Consider the following 22,243-nt stretch of genomic DNA (forward strand, 5'->3'; position numbering starts at 1 on the left):
GGTAAGTGCTGATATTCAAACGTATCTGGTTAAGTTAACTGAATAATTTAGACCTGCTCAATAGCAGTTCTAAAATTAGTCGGAAATAACTTATCTGACTATCTTAGAAGGGGATATTCAGCAGAACAGCTGTCATCCACAATGACAATATTGTCTTTTTCCCAAAGAGGAATGCTTTTATGGATAAACATCCCCCCTCCTCCCATCTCTAACTGGCAGTCAACAAGGCAGTCACAAACAAGGCAGTCACAACAAGGCAGTCACAAATTTGAGAGGAATGATTTGCCCAGCAAACCCCCAAGAAAGCTGGCAAAAAGTTGCCAAGAAGTTTGTATCTGGGGGCACATCCAAAATACATGAGCAAAAGATTCTGGGCCGTGCACCACATTTCCAGCATGTGGCAGAGTTGATCAATAGCTGACTCTGTGCAATAGCTGGAGAGACATAAGCCTACACAAGAATGTAACCTTCTCTATTTCTTCTACTAAGAACAACTCATCCTATTTGGCCATCCCCCACAAATAATCATAACAGGATCAAGCGAGTTCATAGAGTGCCATAGCTGTAAATAAACAACAAAGCCCTTAGGGTTCAACTGAAATTTCTCTCTCAACTGTTGAAAGGAGATCTGAATTCCCTCTTCCCCTATCGCATGATGAAGCCAGGCCTGAAAACTTCCCACTTGATCCCCAGCTACAAAATCTAAATTATCTTGTAATGGGATACAAGGAACTGTAAGATTGCCCCTATTTACCATAGCAATCTTCCTCCATGCCTGCTTTATTGGCCCTATCAACCAACTTTTCAAACTGAAACTGAAACTTTACCCCCTAGAGCATGCAACATTTAACTCAATGATAAAGTTGATGAAACTGTGGTCTCCACTAATTTGTTAACATATATAGAAGTATCATACAACCAATCACAAATTATTCTAGCCAAACATTCAAAGTTGTATAATTTCATGTTGGTGACATGGAGTGTGAGCCCCTGGCTGTGGTGTAGTTGATGTAGCAGGTGTACCCACTAGGCCCATGGTGACAGCAGGTGGACATGCTCTTACTGGGACAAGTTGTAGGGCTTCACCTATACCAGCCACATTCCCTGCAGGTTGAGCCCTTGAGTTCTAGGAGCCAGCAGGGCTTAAGTGAGGGTCCTGTAGATAGCAAGTAGACAGTCAGGTAGTAGGCCAAGGTCAGGGCAGGCAGCAGTCAAAGTGTCGAGATCAAGGCGGAAGTCGGGGCAAGCGGATATCAGGCACCGTGAAGGAAGTCAGGCAGAGATGGTCAAGGCACAAACAAGCAGACAAGGCTGGAATGAGAAGAGACAGGGAACAGAATGCAACAGGGGAGAGACAACCAAGGCAGAGTAGGACAAGGTAATGGCATGGCGAGGCAATTTCAAAGCAAGACAAGACAATGGCTAGGCAAGGAAGCAAGATGGCAAGGCAGGAACATGAGAGACATGCAGGAACATGAGAAACATGCATTGCTAGGAAGTAGGATGACCTGTTGCTGAGGCATCAGCTTGCAGCACAGCTGGGATTCAAATACCTAGCTACGTAATATTATCACTGGATGCCGGCAATGGAGCTTCTCATCAAAGGGCCTTTAACTGGTGGTGCACCACAAGTATGCACAACTAGGAGAGCCCAGAGGAGCAGCAATAATGGTGACATCCCATCTGCATCAGCAGCATTTCCAGGTCATCGGGCTTGTGATGAGTGCTACCAGTCACGGGCCATTCTGTGGCCAGCCAGCCAAACGTTACAGTTGGGAACAGCTAAGCTTTCAGAATCCCCCCCCCCAGCTTCATCCACTGCAGTCTCAATCTAGGCCTAGAATTCTTCCAAATAAATCTGGAGAGTATCTATCCAACTTTAGCAAATCCTTCTGTAAAATTTGGAGGAGGAGCATCTGCAACACATACAACCATCTCGGAAACACTATTATCTTAGACATACACCAGTGAAAGTGGTAAGTGTTGCCACTGATGAGGTTTAAATTTAGTATATTCTAGTAGTAATGGAACAATATTAGCACTATAAAGATAATCTAAATTATTCATTAAGGGCCGGATTTATGCGCGCAGGGCACTCGCTCGCTGGCGCGCCTATTTTGCATAGGCCGCTGGCATGCGCACAGCCCCGGGACGCGCATAAATTCCGGGGCTTCGTAAAAGGGGCAGGGGAGGGAGCGTGTCCGGGGCGTGTCCGGGGGTCAGGGGGCAGTTTGGGGCGGGACTGGGGGTGTGGCACCGGCCCGGGGCGTGGTCGAGGCCTCCGGACCAGCCCCCGGGTCGGGTGATGGCGCGCAAGCAGCCCACTGGCGCGCGCAGATTTACGCCTGTTTTCAGCAGGCGTAAATCTGCCAACAAAGGTGGGGGGGGTTAGATAGGGCCGGGGGGGTGGGTTAGGTAGGGGAAGGGAGGGGAAGGTGCGGGGGGGAAGGTGCGGGGGGGGGGTGGAAAGAAAGTTCCATCCGAGGCCACTCCGATTTCGGAGCGGCCTCGGAGGGAACAGGCAGTGCGCGCCCCCTTGCGCGCGCTGACCCCGGATTTAATAAGATACACGCAATTACGCGCGTATCTTATAAAATCCAGCGTACTTTTGTTCACGCCTGGTGCGCGAACAAAAGTACGCGCTTGCGTAAATTTATAAAATCTACCCCTAATTGTATTCCTAAATAGGTAAAAGTGCCCTCAGCCCACTTCAACCTAAATTCATCTATCCAATGTCCACATCTGATGTGGACTCTTAACCTTGGTGGCTGTACCTTTTAGTTTGTTTGTTTTTTCTATTTTCCTTATTTTATCAAAGTCTCCCTTCTGAAAGTTAAATGCTAGACCAGTAGATTTACTTTTCCCTCTAATCATTAAGTCAAATTTGACTGCGATATGATCACAGTTGCCGAGCAGCCCCGCTACTGCTACCAAATTGTGCATTCTGTTAAGAATTAGATCTATAATAGCTCCACCTCTCGTTACTTCCTGGACCAGCTGCTCCATGAAGCAGTCATATATTTCATCTAGAAATTTTACCTCCCGAGCACATCCTGATGTGTCATTTACCCAGTCAATATTGGGGTAATTTTAATCTCTCATTATTACTATGCTGCCAAATGTATTAGCTCCTGCCCCTTTCTATACCTGAGTCCCCCATGGAAGGGTAAGTATGTTCTGGGAGGTTATGTAGCGGGGGAGGGGGTTCATTTATTTTTGTAACTTAATGTTTATTTTGGATTAGCAGTTGAAATGAACCAAAAATAAAAATTAAACAAACTAAAACCCAAATAACCCCCCACCCCTAAATAAAAAAGCAAATTGAAACAAATCTTTTCCTTTCACAAACCTAGCACTCAGCAGTGTTGGTATTCCTGCAAGATGGCAGCTGGTTTCTCTTGTAAATTTTAGTTGTTCATTGTGATGAAAGTTGTTTGGCCCACAGTTTTGTTCTGATGCAAACTGTAAAATGTTTTCACATTTTTTGCACACTACCACTGTTTATTTTGCTTTAGGATACCTTTACATACTTTGCTTACTTGAATATTGAGCTCCACTTGTCTATTAAATCTCTCCAAAACCAGTGGAGAGTATTGGCCTATAGTGGACACAATGGTTTTGGCCTTATTGGCTAAATAGTAAGTTTCCCTAGACATAGGTCGTTTTCTACGGTTCATTTCATTAGTTGGAAAAATAAATATGATTACAAGAGCCAGGAGAGAAGAGTACTTTCATATTGGAATGTTTCATCAATGCAATTCTTAAAATATGAAGTATGAGAAAAGACTTGCAGACACACTACATCAAACTAGGATACAAATGATATACACCGAAGGAATGGCTTTAAAGAAAAAGCTGCTTTGATGTCACAGACATCACATAATTCTCTTAGTATTAGATCCAAGTTCTGTTGTAATATATTATTACATTCTATGCCAAAACCCCGAGTTCATTCTCTAAAGGCTGAATTTTTATAGAAATGTAGACTACTAAGTCAAGATACTTTACTTGGAAAAATAGATGGAGCACATTATTGTTCTAATAAAGTACTTGCTCTTTTTGATTCATGAAGGTAGCCAGTTCTCAAATACATATTGGATTGCTGCTCAGCCAAATAAAATTTGGCTCAAAATGAGAATATACCAAAGGAAAAAATCGGCCAGAATGTGTGCATCAAGGCAGATCAGTTTATTAATGCAATTGTTATTTGATAATTCTAAATTAGATCTCTTTTGTTAAATCAACGAAATGGCTGTAAGGTGCTATTTAGCATTAGGGTTTGCAGTCTCCCAAGTCTGGTCATCAGATGACCTCTCTGGTGCATCCTTTACTTTAGGGGTAGATTTTTAAAGAAAGCGCGATCGCGTACTTTTGTTTGCGCAGCAGGAGCAAACAAAAGTATGCTGGATTTTATACGATACGCGCGTAGCCGTGCGTATCTTCTAAAATCCTGGATCGGCACGCGCAAGGCTGCCGATTTTGGGCAGCCGGCGCGCGCCAAGCCGCACAGCCTGCCTCCATTCCCTCCGAGGCCGCTCCGAAATCGGAGCGGCCTTGGAGGGAACTCTCTTTCGCCCTCCCTCACCTTCCCCTCCCTTCCTCTACCTAACCCACCCCCCCGGCCCTATCTAAACCCCCCCCCCCCCCTACCTTTATCCATGGATTTATGCCTCCCGGAGGGAGACGTAAATCCACGCGCGCCAGCGGGCTGCTGGCGTGCCGAGACCTGACCCGGGGCGGTTCTGGAGGGCGAGGCCACGCCCACGGAACGCCCCGGGCCGAAACCACGGCCCCGGGCCCGCCCCCCGAAATGCCGTGTCCCGCCCCCAAAACGCCGCGTCGTTTGGCCCCACCCCCGACACCTCCCCTTCAGAAAACCCCGGGACCTACGCGCGTCCCGGGGCTCTGCGCGTGCCGGCGGCCTATGCAAAATAGGCGCGCCGGAGCGCAAGGCCCTGCTCGCGTAAATCCGGGCAGATTTACGCAAGCAGGGCTTTTAAAATCCGCCCGTTAATGAATAACAGAATTAGTTCAGGGACTCATATCATCATCTCCATGGTATCTCATTGTTGTGACAACTAATATTTTTTCCATGTAATTTTTTTAAAAGACTGGAAATATTCTGAAATTATAGTTTTATGTGAGTAGTTCAAATACAAAGCAAAAGAGCCAAAAAACAACTTTTGCACAGGTTACCTGGGACCTATACACCAAAACTCAGGCAAAAAATGTGTTAACAATATAGGGGCGGATTTTCAGAGCCCTGCTCGCCTAAATCCGCCCAAAACCGGGCGGATTTAGGCGAGCAGGGCCCTGCGCGCCGGTAAGCCTATTTTACATAGGCCTACCGGCGCGCGCAGAGCCCCGGGACTCGCGTAAGTCCCGGGGTTTTCGGAGGGGGCGTGTCGGGGGCAGGCCCGAACCGCGCGGCGTTTTCGGGGCGTGTCGGGAGTGTTCCGGGGGCGGGCCCGGGGGCGTGGCTACGGCCCGGAGCGGCCCGGGGGCGTGGCCGCGCCCTCCGGACCCGCCCCCAGGTCGCGTCCCGGCGCGCAGGAGGCCCGCTGACGTGCGGGGATTTACGCCTCCCTCTGGGAGGCGTAAATCCCCCGACAAAGGTAAGGGGGGGGGCTTAGACAGGGCCGGGTGGGTGGGTTAGGTAGGGGAAGGGGAGGGGAGGGCAAAAGGAAGTTCCCTCCGAGGCCGCTCCGATTTCGGAGCGGCCTCGGAGGGAACGGGGGTAGGCTGCGCGGCTCGGCGCGCGCCGGCTATACAAAATCGATAGCCTTGCGCGCGCCGATCCAGGTTTTTAGCAGATACGCGCAGCTCCGCGCGTATCTACTAAAATCCAGTGTACTTTTGTTTGCGCCTGGAGCGCAAACAAAAGTAGGCCTATTCGCGGAGTATGAAAATCTGCCCCATAATGTGCACACAAATATGTCACTTAATAGATTATGCACTGAATTTTAGCATGCATGCACCAAAAATTAGCCTGCATAGCATATATACTGCATTAACATGCACACTAACACAAACAGTGTAGCGTCTATGCATTACTTCTGCCAGACTGCTAAATAGCCATATGCATGTTATACCAAATAGCACATACATGCTAAATTGAGCAAGCATAGTCCTCTTTTCCCAATGGCTTCAAGGCCTTGGCTTCAAAATGTTATCAAAGAAAATCCTCAGAATCCTCAAACATTTTCTGGTACAATTTTTCCAGTATCAGAAGGTTTATCTCAAATTTTCCAGTGAATGCAAAATTGCAGGGATAATGTATGCTGTCACATGCCCCTGCAGCTTTTATACTTTGCTAAAACAAAATGAGCCCTAAGGATTAATATGATCCACCACAAAATTTGCTTAAGGAAAGGAAGGAGAGAGACTCTGGTGGTACAATACTGTTTAGACCTATGACATATTTTTGTAGACCTTATATTTACTGTAATTAAATAAGTATATCCCCCCCCTGCTGTAGTGCATGCAACATATGTGAAACCACCATGCAAGGTCAAACTTGGGAACATCCAGAAACTAGACGTATGAGCCATCTTTGAAATCGAACTGACTGCAATTCAGATGTGGTCATCTATTTGATCTAATGTCCGTGTCCCAGCATTTATTTTGGTCACATAGCGCAAAAGTAAGAGTACGTCTAATAGAGTACCAAAGCTATCTCAACACTAGAGTCGTCCTTGCCCCAATTTTCTACCATTGTATGGCCAATCATCATACATTCTCAGAGTTATGGACTGTGTTAGAGAGAATTCAGCTGTCAGTGCAAGGAAGGGTCCTTACATCTGCTCTCAACAAGCACAAACATTTCTGGATATACTTTTTAAATTCGATGACACACTTTGGTTTCAATGAACATATCAATTGGTACACTCTCTAATTTTTGAATTTGTTATTGATTACTACTTCCATATGCACACTGATTGACAACTTCAGCAATGTTCCCATGGATTGGCCCTTCAAAACTGGCCACCATGTTAGCATTCACATTCTATCAGCTGTCAGAGCTATGTAGAAAGCTGTCAGAGCTTTCTCTTCTCAACTTTTCAGGTAAGTGTGTAAGAGGTCGCAACCAGTAAGTTTTCAATTGTTGCATAACATGTTGCTATTTCTTGTGTTTGCTATATTTGGCTCATTTCTGTTTATCCTCTTGGTCCAGTCTACAAATGTATACATGTTCTTCAAATGACCAGCCATGTTCCCATGAGAGGATTTTTCCAACGAATACTGGTTTTTTACAAAGTCTATTTATGGCTCATAAATACTTTATTTCTTATTTAGATCTGCATAAATGCTGTAGTTTGTACACTATTCAAAATGAAGGACTTCCGCATTCATCTTACTTTCTGAAACAGAGTGCATCGGCTCTTGAAACGTTGCAGTATCGACCTTGGACTGTTGATAACCTGCCAGACCCCGGACTGTTGACAAATTGCAAGTGAAAATTTTAGAGTCATTGTAATCAATGCAGGAATTAATTGTCTGTGCTTAACATCTGGATCTCTCGCAGATAAGTGCTCCATATATCTACATGTTTTAGATTATTTTATTTGTATAAAAAATAATTTTAAAACTTTATCAATTTGAGCAATCCACAATTTAAATCAGCAATGATTACACCATTCACGCCTTATTGGACATTAATCATTAAAACATTTGCATGCAGTTTGCTGGTGTCAATATGATGGTCATTTGAAACTACCTATAAGTATATTAATTTTAATATAGATCTGGTGTAGAATTTGTTTGTTTTTGATATATATAGTATTTTGCTCTTGGGTTCTTACACTGTAGTAGCAGGAACCAAGATAGGCACTTGAACCAATGAGAACAAAGAGTGAATTTATAATCTGCAACCTGTGACTCCACAGGGCCTCAACAGTAAAATTATTATTTTTATAACTTGGTTCAGAACAATTTGTTTTTCTGGTTTTCTTTCACTTACATTTTGTACAATTAAATTTGAATCAGAGTACCGGAGAGATTATATTTGAAATAACTGCACATTTGATTTCTGTTCGATGTATTTTCATAATGCACTTTAGTTTCACAGTATGAAAATAAAAGGTAAAGCTGTTACCAGCAAAGATTTTCTCACAAACTTGCTCTTTCAAATGATATTTAAATAGATTGATGGGTGGTAGGTGTCCACCTTCACAGAGTAGAAGGATGAAGGGCATCCATCTCCCAATTAAAAAAAAAAAAAAGAAAAAAACAGGGATGGGTTCATGGGCTATAGGTATTACCAATTATTAGGCTTTTCAATATTTGATGATAGTTAATGTGACTTTCAAGGCATGCTTCACTTTCGGTGCATGTCCGGCATGACTCCCTGCTTCAAGGACAGGGGAAAAGAAAAACTGATACTTCACACATTTCCAGCATTGCCCTCTGCTTCATGGCAGAGAGCTATGCTGCCGCTTACCCAACTAATCAAACTTAATATTTCACTTGGAAGCAGCTCCATCACTGCTCTCTACATTAATAGTGGGGGTGAAAAGGGAATTAGAACATAAGGTTACTAAGAGCCAAGAGAAACAGTTAAGTATGAGAAAAAATAAGTGTAAGGCTTGCTGGGCAGACTGGATGGACCGGTTGGTCTTCTTCTGCCGTCATTTCTATGTTTATGTTTCTATGGTTGATTTTGGGGATAAAGTCCATGTGAAATCATGAACTTTATCACAAAAGCTTCATTACACCTTCCAAGCTACTCTTAAAGCTCCCCAATCATGTTTTGTTAAAAAAAAAAACAACCTTGTGTGAAATTTTTAGCATTAAATGTTGCTACTGCAAAATTGCTAATGAGCTGATTTGCATGATTCTTCAGCTCATTAGCGATTTTGCATAACTTCTGTGAACGGCTTGAAAAGCTCACACACTATTTGCCGTTTTCCACATGTAGTTTTTGCATTTGCAAACGCAAAATTATGAGTAGAGCAATGACAAATAGTGCATGTAAAAAAGTAAATATGATTACACATACTATTGCATGCTATGTTCTTGTTATTTTTTTTATTGCTTATGATGTTTACATATGTAAGCAACCTTGACCCTCAGATAAGGCGGTATATACATTTTTAAAATAAATAAATAAATTGTACTGGGGTTTTTCCCCACACATAATCGTATTTGCAAAGCTGCACGTTTGGTACATCAGCCTCCTAGTAAGAAATAATCAGATGGGTGCGTTGTAGCAGGTTAATGTATTGACCATAGTGCAAATATCCAAACAAACACCGTCTTCTTCATTTGCATATTTCTGTATAACAGAATACCTGAAAGTATTCAGATTCTGAGTATTAATTGTTTGAGGATATAGATGGTGACATTTTTAAATATTTTATTAGCTGATTTTTTGGTAACTTCTTTTTTCTACCAGGCCTTTGGCCTAATAAAAAAAAAAAGCCTGCTCCAGCAACCAACCTGATGCTTTCTGCTAAAGAACACACTAATATTTTGTACCATACTTCTGGCAGAACTGTTTCCCTGATTAAAAATGGGCTGGCATTGAGGCAAAGTTGTCGGAAGCATTACAAGAATCCTGCTGACAGGATCTCACTGCAACAAAGATTTGCATCCCAGATATTTAGCAACCTCGATATTTTGTTATCTATCTGAAGCCTTCTGCCCAGGCTAAAGGATGCAACACAGTTCCCCACATTCCTGGTGCTCTGTAGCCCTGTGGAAACAGCGAGTAGACTTATTCATCCCCTTTAAAAAAAAAACCAAACCTGGTTGTTCACTTGCATTCCTTATGAAGCATGGAGCAGTTACAATACAAACTGGAGAACTGATAGTGAGGTTAGCCCCTAGACCATGACTATATTTTTTGCACTTTGCAGGCCAGTTTACAACAAGAAATACTCAAGGGTGGCGCATAACACAGGAAACTTGAATATAAAAGCCCTGCCTTTCTGAGGTGTGGCCCACTCCAGTGCTCTTATGTTACCAGAGTTCTTGGAGGCAGAGTATTTTCATGTCCCTGTGGGCCAGCGGAATATAAACACTGGGTGTGGGAGAGTTAAGGCTGGGTGCAAGTAACAAAGTAAACTTTAATCACACTGCATCATCTCTTTGCAAATATGAAAGAAGGATTTTAAACTGCATCCATGAAGAGAAATGTGATCTGAGGTGTTCTCATTGTTTGGCTGTTGCAAGATTTTTATTGACAGTATTTATTAAGAATTCAAACAAACCTGATTGAACTAATGTGGCTGATCTTTTATATTTTCCAGAGTGCAAAAGTACATTTTACCGCCTGCTCTTCAGCAAATACGCCTTGCGCAGCAGCAGAGCACAGCTGGCGAGGTCAAAAAGTCAAAATGAATGAAATTAGAGGTTTAAGGCCTTGAAGTGATCTTCTACTAAAGTAATCTGAATGAAATAAGTGAGATTGCCTGTACGTGAATGAGAATAAGGATGTGGAAATGAGTCGAACTTCAGAAGACCTCAAAATATCATGCTCCCGAAACCTGGGAAACTTACCCAACTGACAGCCAGACTGTAATGGAAACCGCTTTAATATATTATGTGGGACTGTTAAGTCTAAAGAGTGGAGACCCCATCATAGCTCATATGTCCCAAGCCATAAACTATCAATTCATATTATTTTTCCAGAACAATAAAAAAAAAAAAATTGACCTGCCGGCATAAAGATACTTTTAAAGCTACAGTGCTCTCAGCTGGGAACTGAATATGCAGAACGACTACATAGCTCCATATCCAGGGGGACAAGCTGAGCTAGGCCTTGTGTCATGCCAAGGCATGCAGGGACCCTTGGCATGAAACAAGGTGTTTTTTTTTATGGAACTGAATAGGGAAACTACCTTTGCATGCATGGACCCTATGGATACATCATATTTACCTCTACATACACTTATCCACTTATAATGCATCAAGGCGGAGAGATATTGAAGAACGGCTGCTTCAGGAGTTTCAACGGTCTATTAGAAATGTACACGAACATAAAATGTGAAATGGAGCGACATGTAGAAAAATGATTGAGTCGGTGCAAGTCTGAAACTTGCAAGCAGGCATGCCAGTCATCAAGGCTGCAGCCTTGTTACTGACCATAAAAGCTACACAAGCGGTCAGCAGCTTAGCTTGAAGCCTTGGTAATTGGCATGCCTTCTTTTAAACTTGTGCTAGTTCAGCCATTCTACTTGTGCTAGTTCAGCCATTACACTTAAAAATAAGAGAACCTGCAAGCAACCAGAGCGTAGCCGCATTGTGAAAGCTACATGTGAATGGAAAGTAATGGGTTTCTACATTTCAGGCCTTGATATCTTATTACTTTTTCTCTTTAAATCAATCAAGTAACAAGAAATGTTTGCCAGAGGAATACATAGCGAAGATTAGATTTTGTTCGTCTTCTTATTAAAGGAACCAAAAATTTAATATTTTTTACAGTTTATAATACTGTGACCACCAATGATTACTATACAAATGATTGAAACACAGGTCAACAAATAAGTTGCAGATGATACCCTTTTATTGGACTAAATACATTTACAACTAGCTTTTCAGGTCAGTCAAAAATGAACTCAAGATGATATTATTGGAATATGCATGTAAATTGCTGACTGGATTACAATAATGTTTACCTACAATGTTCTGAAAAGATCTATTAACAGGAAAGTGAGAACAGAGGATGGACCTGAGCTAATATTTCTGGGTATACCCCAAGCCATTACATTTGTTAAGGCCAAGTTGCTGTTTCTGATGCATCAAGAGCCTGTTTCGGAAATCTCTGGCCCAAGGACCACAGAGATCTGATAAAATGGAGTCACGCCGAGAAGAATAAGGCCGGTCTGTCAATAAAAAGGTCACTTTATTAAGACTGCAGTTAAAATCGTAACATATTAAAAACATTTTAAAAACCAGGTACATGGCCACAGCGCATATTAATAATTTGAACATATTAATTAAAAAACAGACAGATGGCCCCAGTGCATATTTCTGCCTTGGGATTTGTGCCAATCTTAGAAGAGACAAATGTTGGCGTTGGAACACAGTCTTTCTTGTAGACAACCCTTCCAACCTCCATCTCACCCCCCACCATGTGTTGAAATGTACCTCCAAAATAGTCCGCAATGACCTTGCAAAGGAGTTCATACCCTCTTGCCGTACCATCTCCATCTGTGGCACATGTGAACATATTTGATTCTGGTCCCAGGTTCAGATCCAGGTCCTAAAGAATGCCATGATATTGTGAAGCATGCAGCACACAACAATGATATCTGCCACTTTCTCCACTGTAGCACTCACCCAGAGTGGCCAAGGCTCTGAAACTGGCTTTTCAAAATGCCAAATTACATTCTATGACCACTCTAGTTCTCGTGTATGCCTCATTATACTGGATTTCTGCTGCTGTACATGGCACAGACAGGGGTGTGAGCAGCTATGCTTTACAACTGTAACCAGTTGTGAACTGTTGTTTTTAATTCCCACCCCAGAGAACTTACATTTTTAATTTTTGGCTTATTCTTTCATCACCCACCCCAGAGAGCTTACATGTATAAAAGGCTAATACACATTGTGTGTTACAGTGTGCCATTTCACTCCAGTAAGGGGCATGAGACTGACATGTATGCAATCGATTGCACCCATTACATTTGGCATGCTACCATATATACTCATGTATAGGTTGACCTCATTTATAAGTCGATTGGCGATTTTGAGACCAAAATCCATTGACCCATATATAAGTAGAGGTTTAAAATGAGTGACCAGGAAGATAAGAATTTTTAAATAAATTTCCCCAAAACCCATCCCAACCCTTCAAATTTCATTAAATATATGTGCATAGAGTTGTGCACAGGTTGGGGTTTTTTCGTGCCCATTTCATTTTTGGATTGGGGGTGAGCCATTTTGGCCCAGTCCTGGATCAGAATTTCTTTTTTTCATCAAAGTTTTGTTTTAAAAAAAAAATCACAAAACCCACCCCAACCCTTCAAATTTCATTAAATATAAAGCCCCCCCAATCTTCTGACCCCCCAAGACTCACCCAAAGTCCCTGGTGGTCCAGCGGGGGGGCTGTCGGCTGCCAGTAATGAAAATGGCGCCAGCAGCCCTTTGCCCTTACCATGTGACAGGGGCTGGCCAATGGTACCATAGCTCCTGTCACATGATAAGGGCAAAGTGCTGCCGTCGCCATTTTGATTACTGGCAGCCCTTTGCCCTTACCATGTAACAGGGACTACCGGTGCCATTGGCCGGCCCCATCACATGGTAAGGGCAAAGGGCCGACAGCAGCATTTTGATTACTGGCAGCTGATGGCCCGGGAATGGGAAATCACACCCGGGACCTCCCGCTAGACCACCAGGGACTTTGGCCCCCCCCCCCATCCTGACCCTTGGGGGAGGGTCAGGATGGTGGGGGGGGGGGCTTTGGGGTGTGTTTTTTTTTAAACAAAATTTTGACAAAAAAAAAAAATTCCGATCCAAGGGGGACCGAAATCGCCCACCCTGAATCCAAATACGAAACGGGCAAAAAGAAAAAAACAGTGCACAAATATAGTATGCGTGTATAAGTCGAGCCAGCTTTTTGGGGCTTATTTTCTGGCATAAATTTCTCAACATATACACCAGTATATACTGTAGCTATGTCGCAAAAGCTATGCTTCATCTCCTGCCACTCCATAAGCTGCTGTGGATACCTAATAAACTCCCTGAACTATGTCATCAAAGCCCTCAGGACCTGGCTGAAACACCTTGAAAATGATGACTGGTCCATGGCAGACACCACAGCCACTGTATTCTGGAATGAGCCAGTGGCAAGAAAATGCAAGGTAGCAAGAAGTTTGACCATTCCTGGAATGGCCCATCCAAGATCCGTTAGGGCAGTGGTTCTCAACCTTTTTCCCATCGTGACACACCTGACAGACCACGCTCACATGTGTGACACACTGCTCATTACAATTTACAACAGAAATAAAAAAATAAAGGTCCAGTATTATTATTATTATTATTAAGATTGGCACAAGGGAAAGATAAGTACTCTGAACAGAAATTGCATAAATAGTAAACATCCCATACCAAAACAGCACTAAATTCCAGCACTCAAACAGTAACCACCTTACCAAAGAAAAGGCAATACTGAAAATATTACACCAGGCTTTAAGGCACCAATGCATTTCCTATTAGGATAACGGATCAAGCTAGGCTGCTATAAAGCCTTACGCAGAAACTACACGCCAGCAGAATACCTCACCTTAGTCACATGTGCAGACCCACACCTAACAAAGAATAAAGAGACCATAAAGCATAACTAGAAACCTGCAGACAAAAACTGAATTGAAAACTGCAACAAGCCAGGGAGACTGTATGCAGTGTAACAAAGAAAAAAAAGAAACTACCAGTCTTCATAAAACAAATCAAGAAATATAAAATCAATAGCAGTAAAACCATACTAATAAAAAGAAGAGATTATTTCAAAACAGCTGATGAATGGAATATTCCATAATTAAAAACCCATATCAAAAATTTCTAGATGCCAATAAAATATTTCAAAATAGCAGACACAAAGACCCAATAATGAAAAATTAAAAGGATAAAAAAATGTTTTTCTCTGCATACCTGGGAATGTTTGATATCCAGATGCCCTGAGATCATTTTGAATTAGCAGGAGGAGGGATGGTTAGCTTGCAACTTTCTCCTCTCTCTGTCACACAAAAGCTCTCTCTCTCACACTGGCTTTCAACACACACATATACACATGCTTTTTCTCTTACTTACATAGGCTCTCAATCATGCACACATGCACATGCTTTTTCTCTATCACTTATATAGGCTCTTAATCACACATTTACACATATGCTATCTGTCTTTTCACACTTACACACACAGGCTTTCAATCACACACTTACATACATGTTTTCTCTTTCTCTCACACACGTAGACTCTCATTCACATACTTACACACATGCGCTCTCTCTCTTTCTCTCACTTACACAAAGGGGTGGATTTTCAGAGCCCTGCTCGCCTAAATCCACCCAAATCCGGGCGGATTTAGGCGAGCAGGGCCCTGCGCGCCGGTGAGCCTATTTTACATAGGCCTACCGGCGCGCGCAGAGCCCCGGGACTCGCGTAAGTCCCGGGGTTCTCCGAGGGGGGCGTGTCGGGGGCGGGCCCGGTCGTCGCGGCGTTTAGGGGGTGTGTCGGCAGCGTTTTGGGGGCGGGTACGGGGGCGTGGCTACGGCCCGGGGCGGTCCGGGGGCGTGGCCGCGCCCTCCGTACCCGCCCCCAGGTCGCATCCCGGCACGCAAGAGGCCCGCTGGCGCACGGGGATTTACGCCTCCCTCCGGGAGGCGTAAATCCCCCCGACAAAGGTAAGGGGGAGGCTTAGACAGGGCCGGGTGGGTGGGTTAAGTAGGGGAAGGGAGGGGAAGGTGAGGGGAGGGCAAAAGGAAGTTCCCTCCGAGGCCGCTCCGATTTCGGAGCGGCCTCGGAGGGAATGGGGGTAGGCTGCGCGGCTCGGCGCGCGCCGGCTATACAAAATCAATAGCCTTGCGCGCGCCGATCCAGGTTTTTAGCAGATACGCGCAGCTCCGCGCATATCTACTAAAATCCAGCTTACTTTTGCTTGCGCCTGATGCGCCAGCAAAAGTAGGCCAATTCGCGCTATTTGAAAATCTACCCCAAAGGCTCTCAATCACATACTCACATGCTCTCTCACCTACACCAGCTCTCAGTCACACACAGACACACATGCTCTCTCATCTACTTATAAACACCGGCTCTTAATTATACACATATACTCTTTTTCACACAAACAGGTTTTCAATCACACACTTACATGCATACCGCCTCTCTCTCTCATACACACACACACACACACACACACACACACACACAGGATCTCAAACATATATGCTTGCTCACTCACTCAATCTCTCTCTCTCTCTCGCCCCACCAAACTAGCAACAGTAGCAACTTCCTACACTTCCAACTCTACCTACAGCAGCAGCCTCCTCCACTTCCAGCTCTTGCAGCCTCGAGAAAAGAGTCCCATTAGCTGCAGTGGCTGATGTTGCTCCTCTTTTGCTCCAAACCATGCTGATCTTCTTCGGGCCGCATCTCTCTTCTTCGGGCTGATGCGAAGCGCACTGTTAACCCGTGTTTGGATGCGTGTTTTCGACACGCTAGCTCTACCCCTTATTCAATAGGGGGTAATAGAGCGTCGAAAACGCACAGCCAACTCCCCTGAAACTAATAGCTCCCGCAACATGCAAATGCATGTTGATGGCCCTATTAGTTATTCCCGCGCAATTCAGTAAGTAAAATGTGCAGCCAAGCCGCACATTTTACTTTCAGAAATTAGCGCCTACCCAAAGGTAGGCGTTAATTTCTGCCAGCACCGGGAAAGTGTACAGAAAAGCAGTAAAAACTGCTTTTCTGTACACCCTCTGTCATAATATCATGGCCATATTAAGTCGGAGGTCCCAAAAGTAAAAAATAATTTAAAATTTTTAAAAAATTTAAAATCAGCCCGCGGCTCGTAAGTTGAAAACCGGACGCTCAATTTTGCCGGCATCTGGTTTCCGAACCCGTGGCTGTCTGCGGGTTTGAGAACTGACGCCGGCAAAATTGAGCATCGGCTGTCAAACTCGCTGATAGCCGCCGCTCCTGTCAAAAAAGAGGCACTAGGGAAGCGCTAGTGTCCCTAGCGCACTTTTTACCGTGGGCCCTCATTTGAATACTAAATTGCACGCACAGGAGAGTGGCCTGTGCGCGCGCCGGCAGAGCGGGCACTCGCCCGCTCTCCCGCAACCTTTACTGTATCAGCCCGTATAAAAGAAAGACCTCACATAATCCATGTTTGCCACAGAGAAGTTCAGAGAAGCACCTATACACATGTGAAAGAGTATACAGGAAACTCCCTCCACCTTAAGGGCCAGCCACAGCTATCCAGCCCGCTCTTCCTTAAGGATCAGCCCTGCAAAAGCTTCTGAGTGAAGGGAGGCTCCCTTTACATTACTATACAGAACCAGGGCCAGGAAGGGCTAGAGAGGCCCCGTGGAGCAGGCAGGAACCCTGTTTATGCTCAGACCTGCTATGTGTAATGTCTGAGTGCTACCAGTTCTGCAAGGTGAGCTACATTTGTTTTCTATTTTGTTTTCTCACTGTAAATAAATGTGCACCTATGGAAAAAGCCAGAGTCTGCCTCCTTATTCCTCTTGGCTGTTTCCTAAGCCATGATTGGTCACATTACAACATATGGTGGCACCAGTGGGATCTTCTTGCTTAAGCGGGAAGCATAGGCAGAAGCCCACAGCTGCAGTAGAAAGAAACAAAACAAAACCCTGCAGAATCTTTTTTTTTCTTTTTTTCCCAGGGCCTTTCAGTTTCAGTTGCTTAGTCCAGTTACAACAGGCCAAGGAGGCTAGCCCTGCCTATGCAATCAGAGTTCAAGCAGTAAGTAAGGGCCAGATATGCTAGCAGTTTTTGGTTTTTTTTAATTTTTGATTTCCCTCTCCTTCCCCCAGAGAGATACACTGTTTGGAGGCCATTTGAGAAGCAGGGACGATGGAGCAAGTGATACAGGTCCTTGCTACAGGGCAGCAGCAATTGCAGACCCAGAAGATTGAGGTGATCACTCGGGTGCCAGTCCCACAAATAAAAGCGAAAGTGAGAGCATTCCTAGGCTTCACGGGGGTATTACACAAGGTTTATCCCCAAGTACTCTGAGAAGGTGGAGCCTCTCACAAGTCGGTTGTTGAAGAAAGCACTGGAGAAGGTTCAGTTGTAAACCGCCTGCCCCTCAGGATGGAAGATTCTGCTGTTCTGCCCGAGGTTGGTGGTGTCTCAGTGTAGTCATATATGTGACCAGGCAGCAAGCTCTCAGATGGATCCTCAGGGGTGCAGTACAGTTCCCTCCTCCCAACCAGCTCTCCCACAGGGACAGGGGTCCACAACCTACCCAGCAGAGTCTCTTGGGGTGAAGAGGGGAGGCAAGGATAATAAAACAAAGGAATACACTTCATTTTCAATATTCATAAACTTGACTTTTATTTTTAAACACTTTTTATGTGTTTTAAAGTTTAAATATCATATGTTTTTCTGGGTAGTCTTGAATTTCCTTATTATAATCCCAATGCAATCTCACCTCATGAGTGTATTTTGTGTCTGTGAAGAATATTCTTGTCTTTAGTTTCTGGCTTGATTCACCATTATAATATCCTTTTTCATAGCATTTGAATCACTGAAATGCTGCACAATGCTCTTTCAGTAGCATTTTCTACATATTGTCCGGCTAGGCTGCAGTGTTCTTATCTATTTAATTCTGTCAATAAATGTATAAGCAAGTGTCAAATGTGCAGTTTCCTCCACAGACAATCAGTCAGGCACTAAGGGTATTATTAACGTGATTTATAAAGCCCAACCTAATAGCTAATGTTACAGTTTTATCAGTATTTTGTTGAATGCTGTAATTTGGCACCAAAAGAATGAGGTCTGCTATCAATGAACAGATACATTTTTAAATGACTGTGGTATCCAGCCAAGTTTAGTCTTTTGTACTGACGTCTAGGCTCAGTGAAGTGCTTTTCTTTGTTTTGCTGTTGAATTATGACTTAGAAGTCTAGATGCAAGTTCTAATCCCTCTTCTACAACAGCTATGACATGATACACATTTTATGACTCCAGACTCAGATGTTCAACTCAATTAGATTCCATTTGATTTTAAAGTATGGCATGTCGCAATGCTCAAGTCACCAGATAGAGGATAGGCAGAAAGATTTCTCATGTTCCAAGCAGATCTCCCATTTGGCCTGTTGCTTTTGGCATGAGTCTTACAAAAAATGAAACATCAAGAAGTCCATATAGCAAAGCAAATTAAAATCAGCAGATAACATATGTCACCAGCCAGTTCTAATGGATTCGCTAAAATAATTATTTGCAGAATGTGGCAGCATTAACATGGACATTTTAAACTGAATGCAACTGCACTCAGCAGTATACCGTGTGGCATGCACTGCATGTACCAGAGAAAGATGGCCGGTTAGCAGGGGCTGCAGAGTACCTGGAATTGGTATGAGGAGGCTGCAAATGCAGGATGCCTCTACTCTCTCCACACCCCAAAGGCAGCAAGTCGACCCCCACCCACAAGTCAAGGCCCCATCCGCAATCTGCAATGATTCGATCCGCAATGATTCGATAATTGTATTGAGAATGTCGGTATATAAAAATCTGAAATAAATAAATAAATAAATAATCCTCCCTCCTTTAAAATTCTAGGACTTGGCCTCCTCTCTCACCGCAAATCCATGGCACATCCCCCCTCTAAGCCAGGGAAGTGATAAGAAGAGGACTGTAGCCTACCTCCATACTACTACTTTTCTGATCCCAAATCAAATGACAGCTTTACTGTCTAATATTTTGAACAGCATACGCTGCATTGGCAGTTCAAAGTGTAAGTCAGCAAACTTACCATTCAGTGTTATTTTTTAGAATGAGTATAGTGTAATTTTATATGTTTTTACTATATATAGGGTTATTTTATTTTATTTTTATTTTTATTTTATTGAATGGTTTTGGGATATGTCGTTAAAGACTGTCCATTGAATTCTAAACCGACATGAAGTGTATACAATATGTTTCGGTATATAAAAATGCCTAAATAAATAAATAAATAAGTTATAAATAGTTGAGTGTATGATCATGGCGAGCTTGTATTGTATACGATATGCAATTGGGAGCCAGTGTAATGTTTCAAGGACAGGAGCGATATGTTCATGAATGGGAGCGCCAGTTAAACGTCTTGCTGCTGAGTTTTGGATAATCTGCAATGGATGGATAGCGCATAGTGGGAGACCTGTTAGGAGAGAGTTACAATAATCAATACCAGAGAATAATAAAGATTGTACTTTTTTAAGGCCTAAAATTCAACTTCTGCCTCAAACTCATTGTTAATTTGTTTTCATGTATTCTATTGAAATGGTTCTGCTATCAGCATGCATATATTGACTGAAAGATTTATTTATTTGTTTATTTAGTGCTTTTTTATACCGGCATTCATGATACAGATCATATCATGTCGGTTTACAAATAACAAGGGTCGTAACCTAACTAACTATTAACATGGTATAGAGAATACAAAAGTTACAATGAACAGGGGTGCTGGAACTGGGAAGAGGAAGAAATAGCAGACAGTAACTAGATAACTGTATCAATTATTTACAAATTGATGAGTGAAGATGAAGGTGACGTATGAGATGAAGGTGACAGATGAAGGTGAAGATGAAGGATGAAGATGAAGGTGAAGGATGAAGGTGAAGATGAAGATGAAAGTGAGGTGAAGATGAAGTGAAGCTGAAGGTGACGTATGAAGATGAAGGTGACGTTTGAGATGAGACTGGAAAAGTTTATCTACAGACCCTTGAGTTATAACACAAGTAAGGAACCTCTGGTTTCCTTACCAGAAGGAGGGTACTAACCAGCTCGGGAGGTTCAGAGCTATTCAGTAGAAAGCATAGGTCTGGGGTTTTACTTCCCGTGTGGGAACTGCAGATGCTATGTTCTAGCTGTTTATCACCACCAGGCTTCACCTTAGGAACGTGGATTTTAGTTTGAATTTTGGTTAGACTGGTTGGAATTTTAGTTGGATTTCCTGAAAACAGGAATTCTCTGTCTCCTGTTATTTTCCTAACTTATTCTAGGACTGTCTGTTTTTCCCTTTTGAGGGTCAGCCTGTTAATCTAGCCTCCTTCTGATTGATTTTGCTTTTTTAAACCATTTATGGAGAATTCCATTGGGTGAACTGGTCACAGAGGATTGGGGCGCTCCTGTGTAACATTAAATCAAGGGTGGGGAAGATTCTGGCCGTGTGCTATCACTCCTCCAGGGGATAGACCTGTTAGTGACCCAATGCAGAGGAGTTTCCACTTTAAAATGTCTGGATTTTTTTTTTTTTGCGCACTATCTCCTCAGTTTTGAGGCAAGCAAGTTTGTCTACTCTTCCAATCTTTTGTTTTGATTTTCTCCCCTTGTTTCGGTTTCAGTTATTATTTTCTGTTTTTAGAGCTGAGTGACCTTGGTACCAGGGACTCAGTTACTACTTCATTCTTTCATTCTGAAAGAACCTGAAGTGTGGAGGAATTCATCTAGGAGGAAAGGATCTCTGCCCATGGCAAGGAGGGAAGGAGCTGAAGGTTTTTTCTAAGAACTGTCCGTGCTGCTGACTCAAGTGAGAGGTGCTTGAGAAGGGAGTGCCCACTTGGTACTTTCAGAAGGATTTAAGAAGATACAGAAAAGGCAAGTGAAATAGAATTTACCTTCTGATAAATGATTGGGACTGTGTTCTAACCACCCTACAGTGAGGAGATGATGTGTGATAAATTTGGAAGTGGAAGGAGGATTGGACTATCTTTAATTTGAGTAACTTGTAAAAGCAGGAGAGCAAATGATAATGAATTGGCTTCCAGAAAGAATCAGAGACTTTAGTAGAAGAGTGAGGTCACAAGTTTATTCATCTTTCTGCTGTCCTATTATTTATCAGTTGTATGTAAATGCTGAATGGAGTGCTGTAAGTATTTTTTAGTCATCTAATCAACTAGCAGTAAAGAAGTTGGAAACCACATTGCTTCTCAGTATGATTTTTGGATGCAAAAGACTGTGCCTATTATCAGTGCTGTCTATAGTGAAGGAAAAGGGGCTGTTATTGGTTTTAATGCAAAAGGGCCTGGAACTCAGATGTGTAATGGTTTCCTGGGCAGAAACGGAGAGAAACTGAGAGCTGATAGGGTCCATCTTTCTCTATGTGATTCTGGGTGCAGTCGATTGGATCCATCTCACCCAGGGTTTCACACATCTTCCACACTTCTCTTTGGAAAAGAAAAACACATCAACACAGTTTTATAACTTCTAACGCAAACTGCAAGATCACCAAAATGTCTTTTCAAATAAATAGTTAACACATGACAACTGGTGCTCAACCACTGCTGGACACAAAGGTTTTATTAACTGATAAATGGCTATTCCACACTAGAAAGGCATGATTTTGCTATTGTTCTGGGGATCTCAAAAACACAGAAACAGCTGTGGTCAGTCTGTTGATTGCACACCTCATACACCATCTTTGTCATGTGTAGGACAATGACTTCCGCAAGTCTGTGCAACTCCTTTTGCACAGATTTGAGCCCTTAGAAGACTGTCATGCAGCTGGTATTGTCCTAAACCAAATGAAAAGTTGCCAGTTAAATAATGCACGATCATGTGGCCATCCAAACTC

Source organism: Rhinatrema bivittatum, chromosome 6 (assembly GCF_901001135.1).
Source record: "Rhinatrema bivittatum chromosome 6, aRhiBiv1.1, whole genome shotgun sequence".
NCBI classification, from domain to species: Eukaryota; Metazoa; Chordata; class Amphibia; order Gymnophiona; family Rhinatrematidae; genus Rhinatrema; species Rhinatrema bivittatum.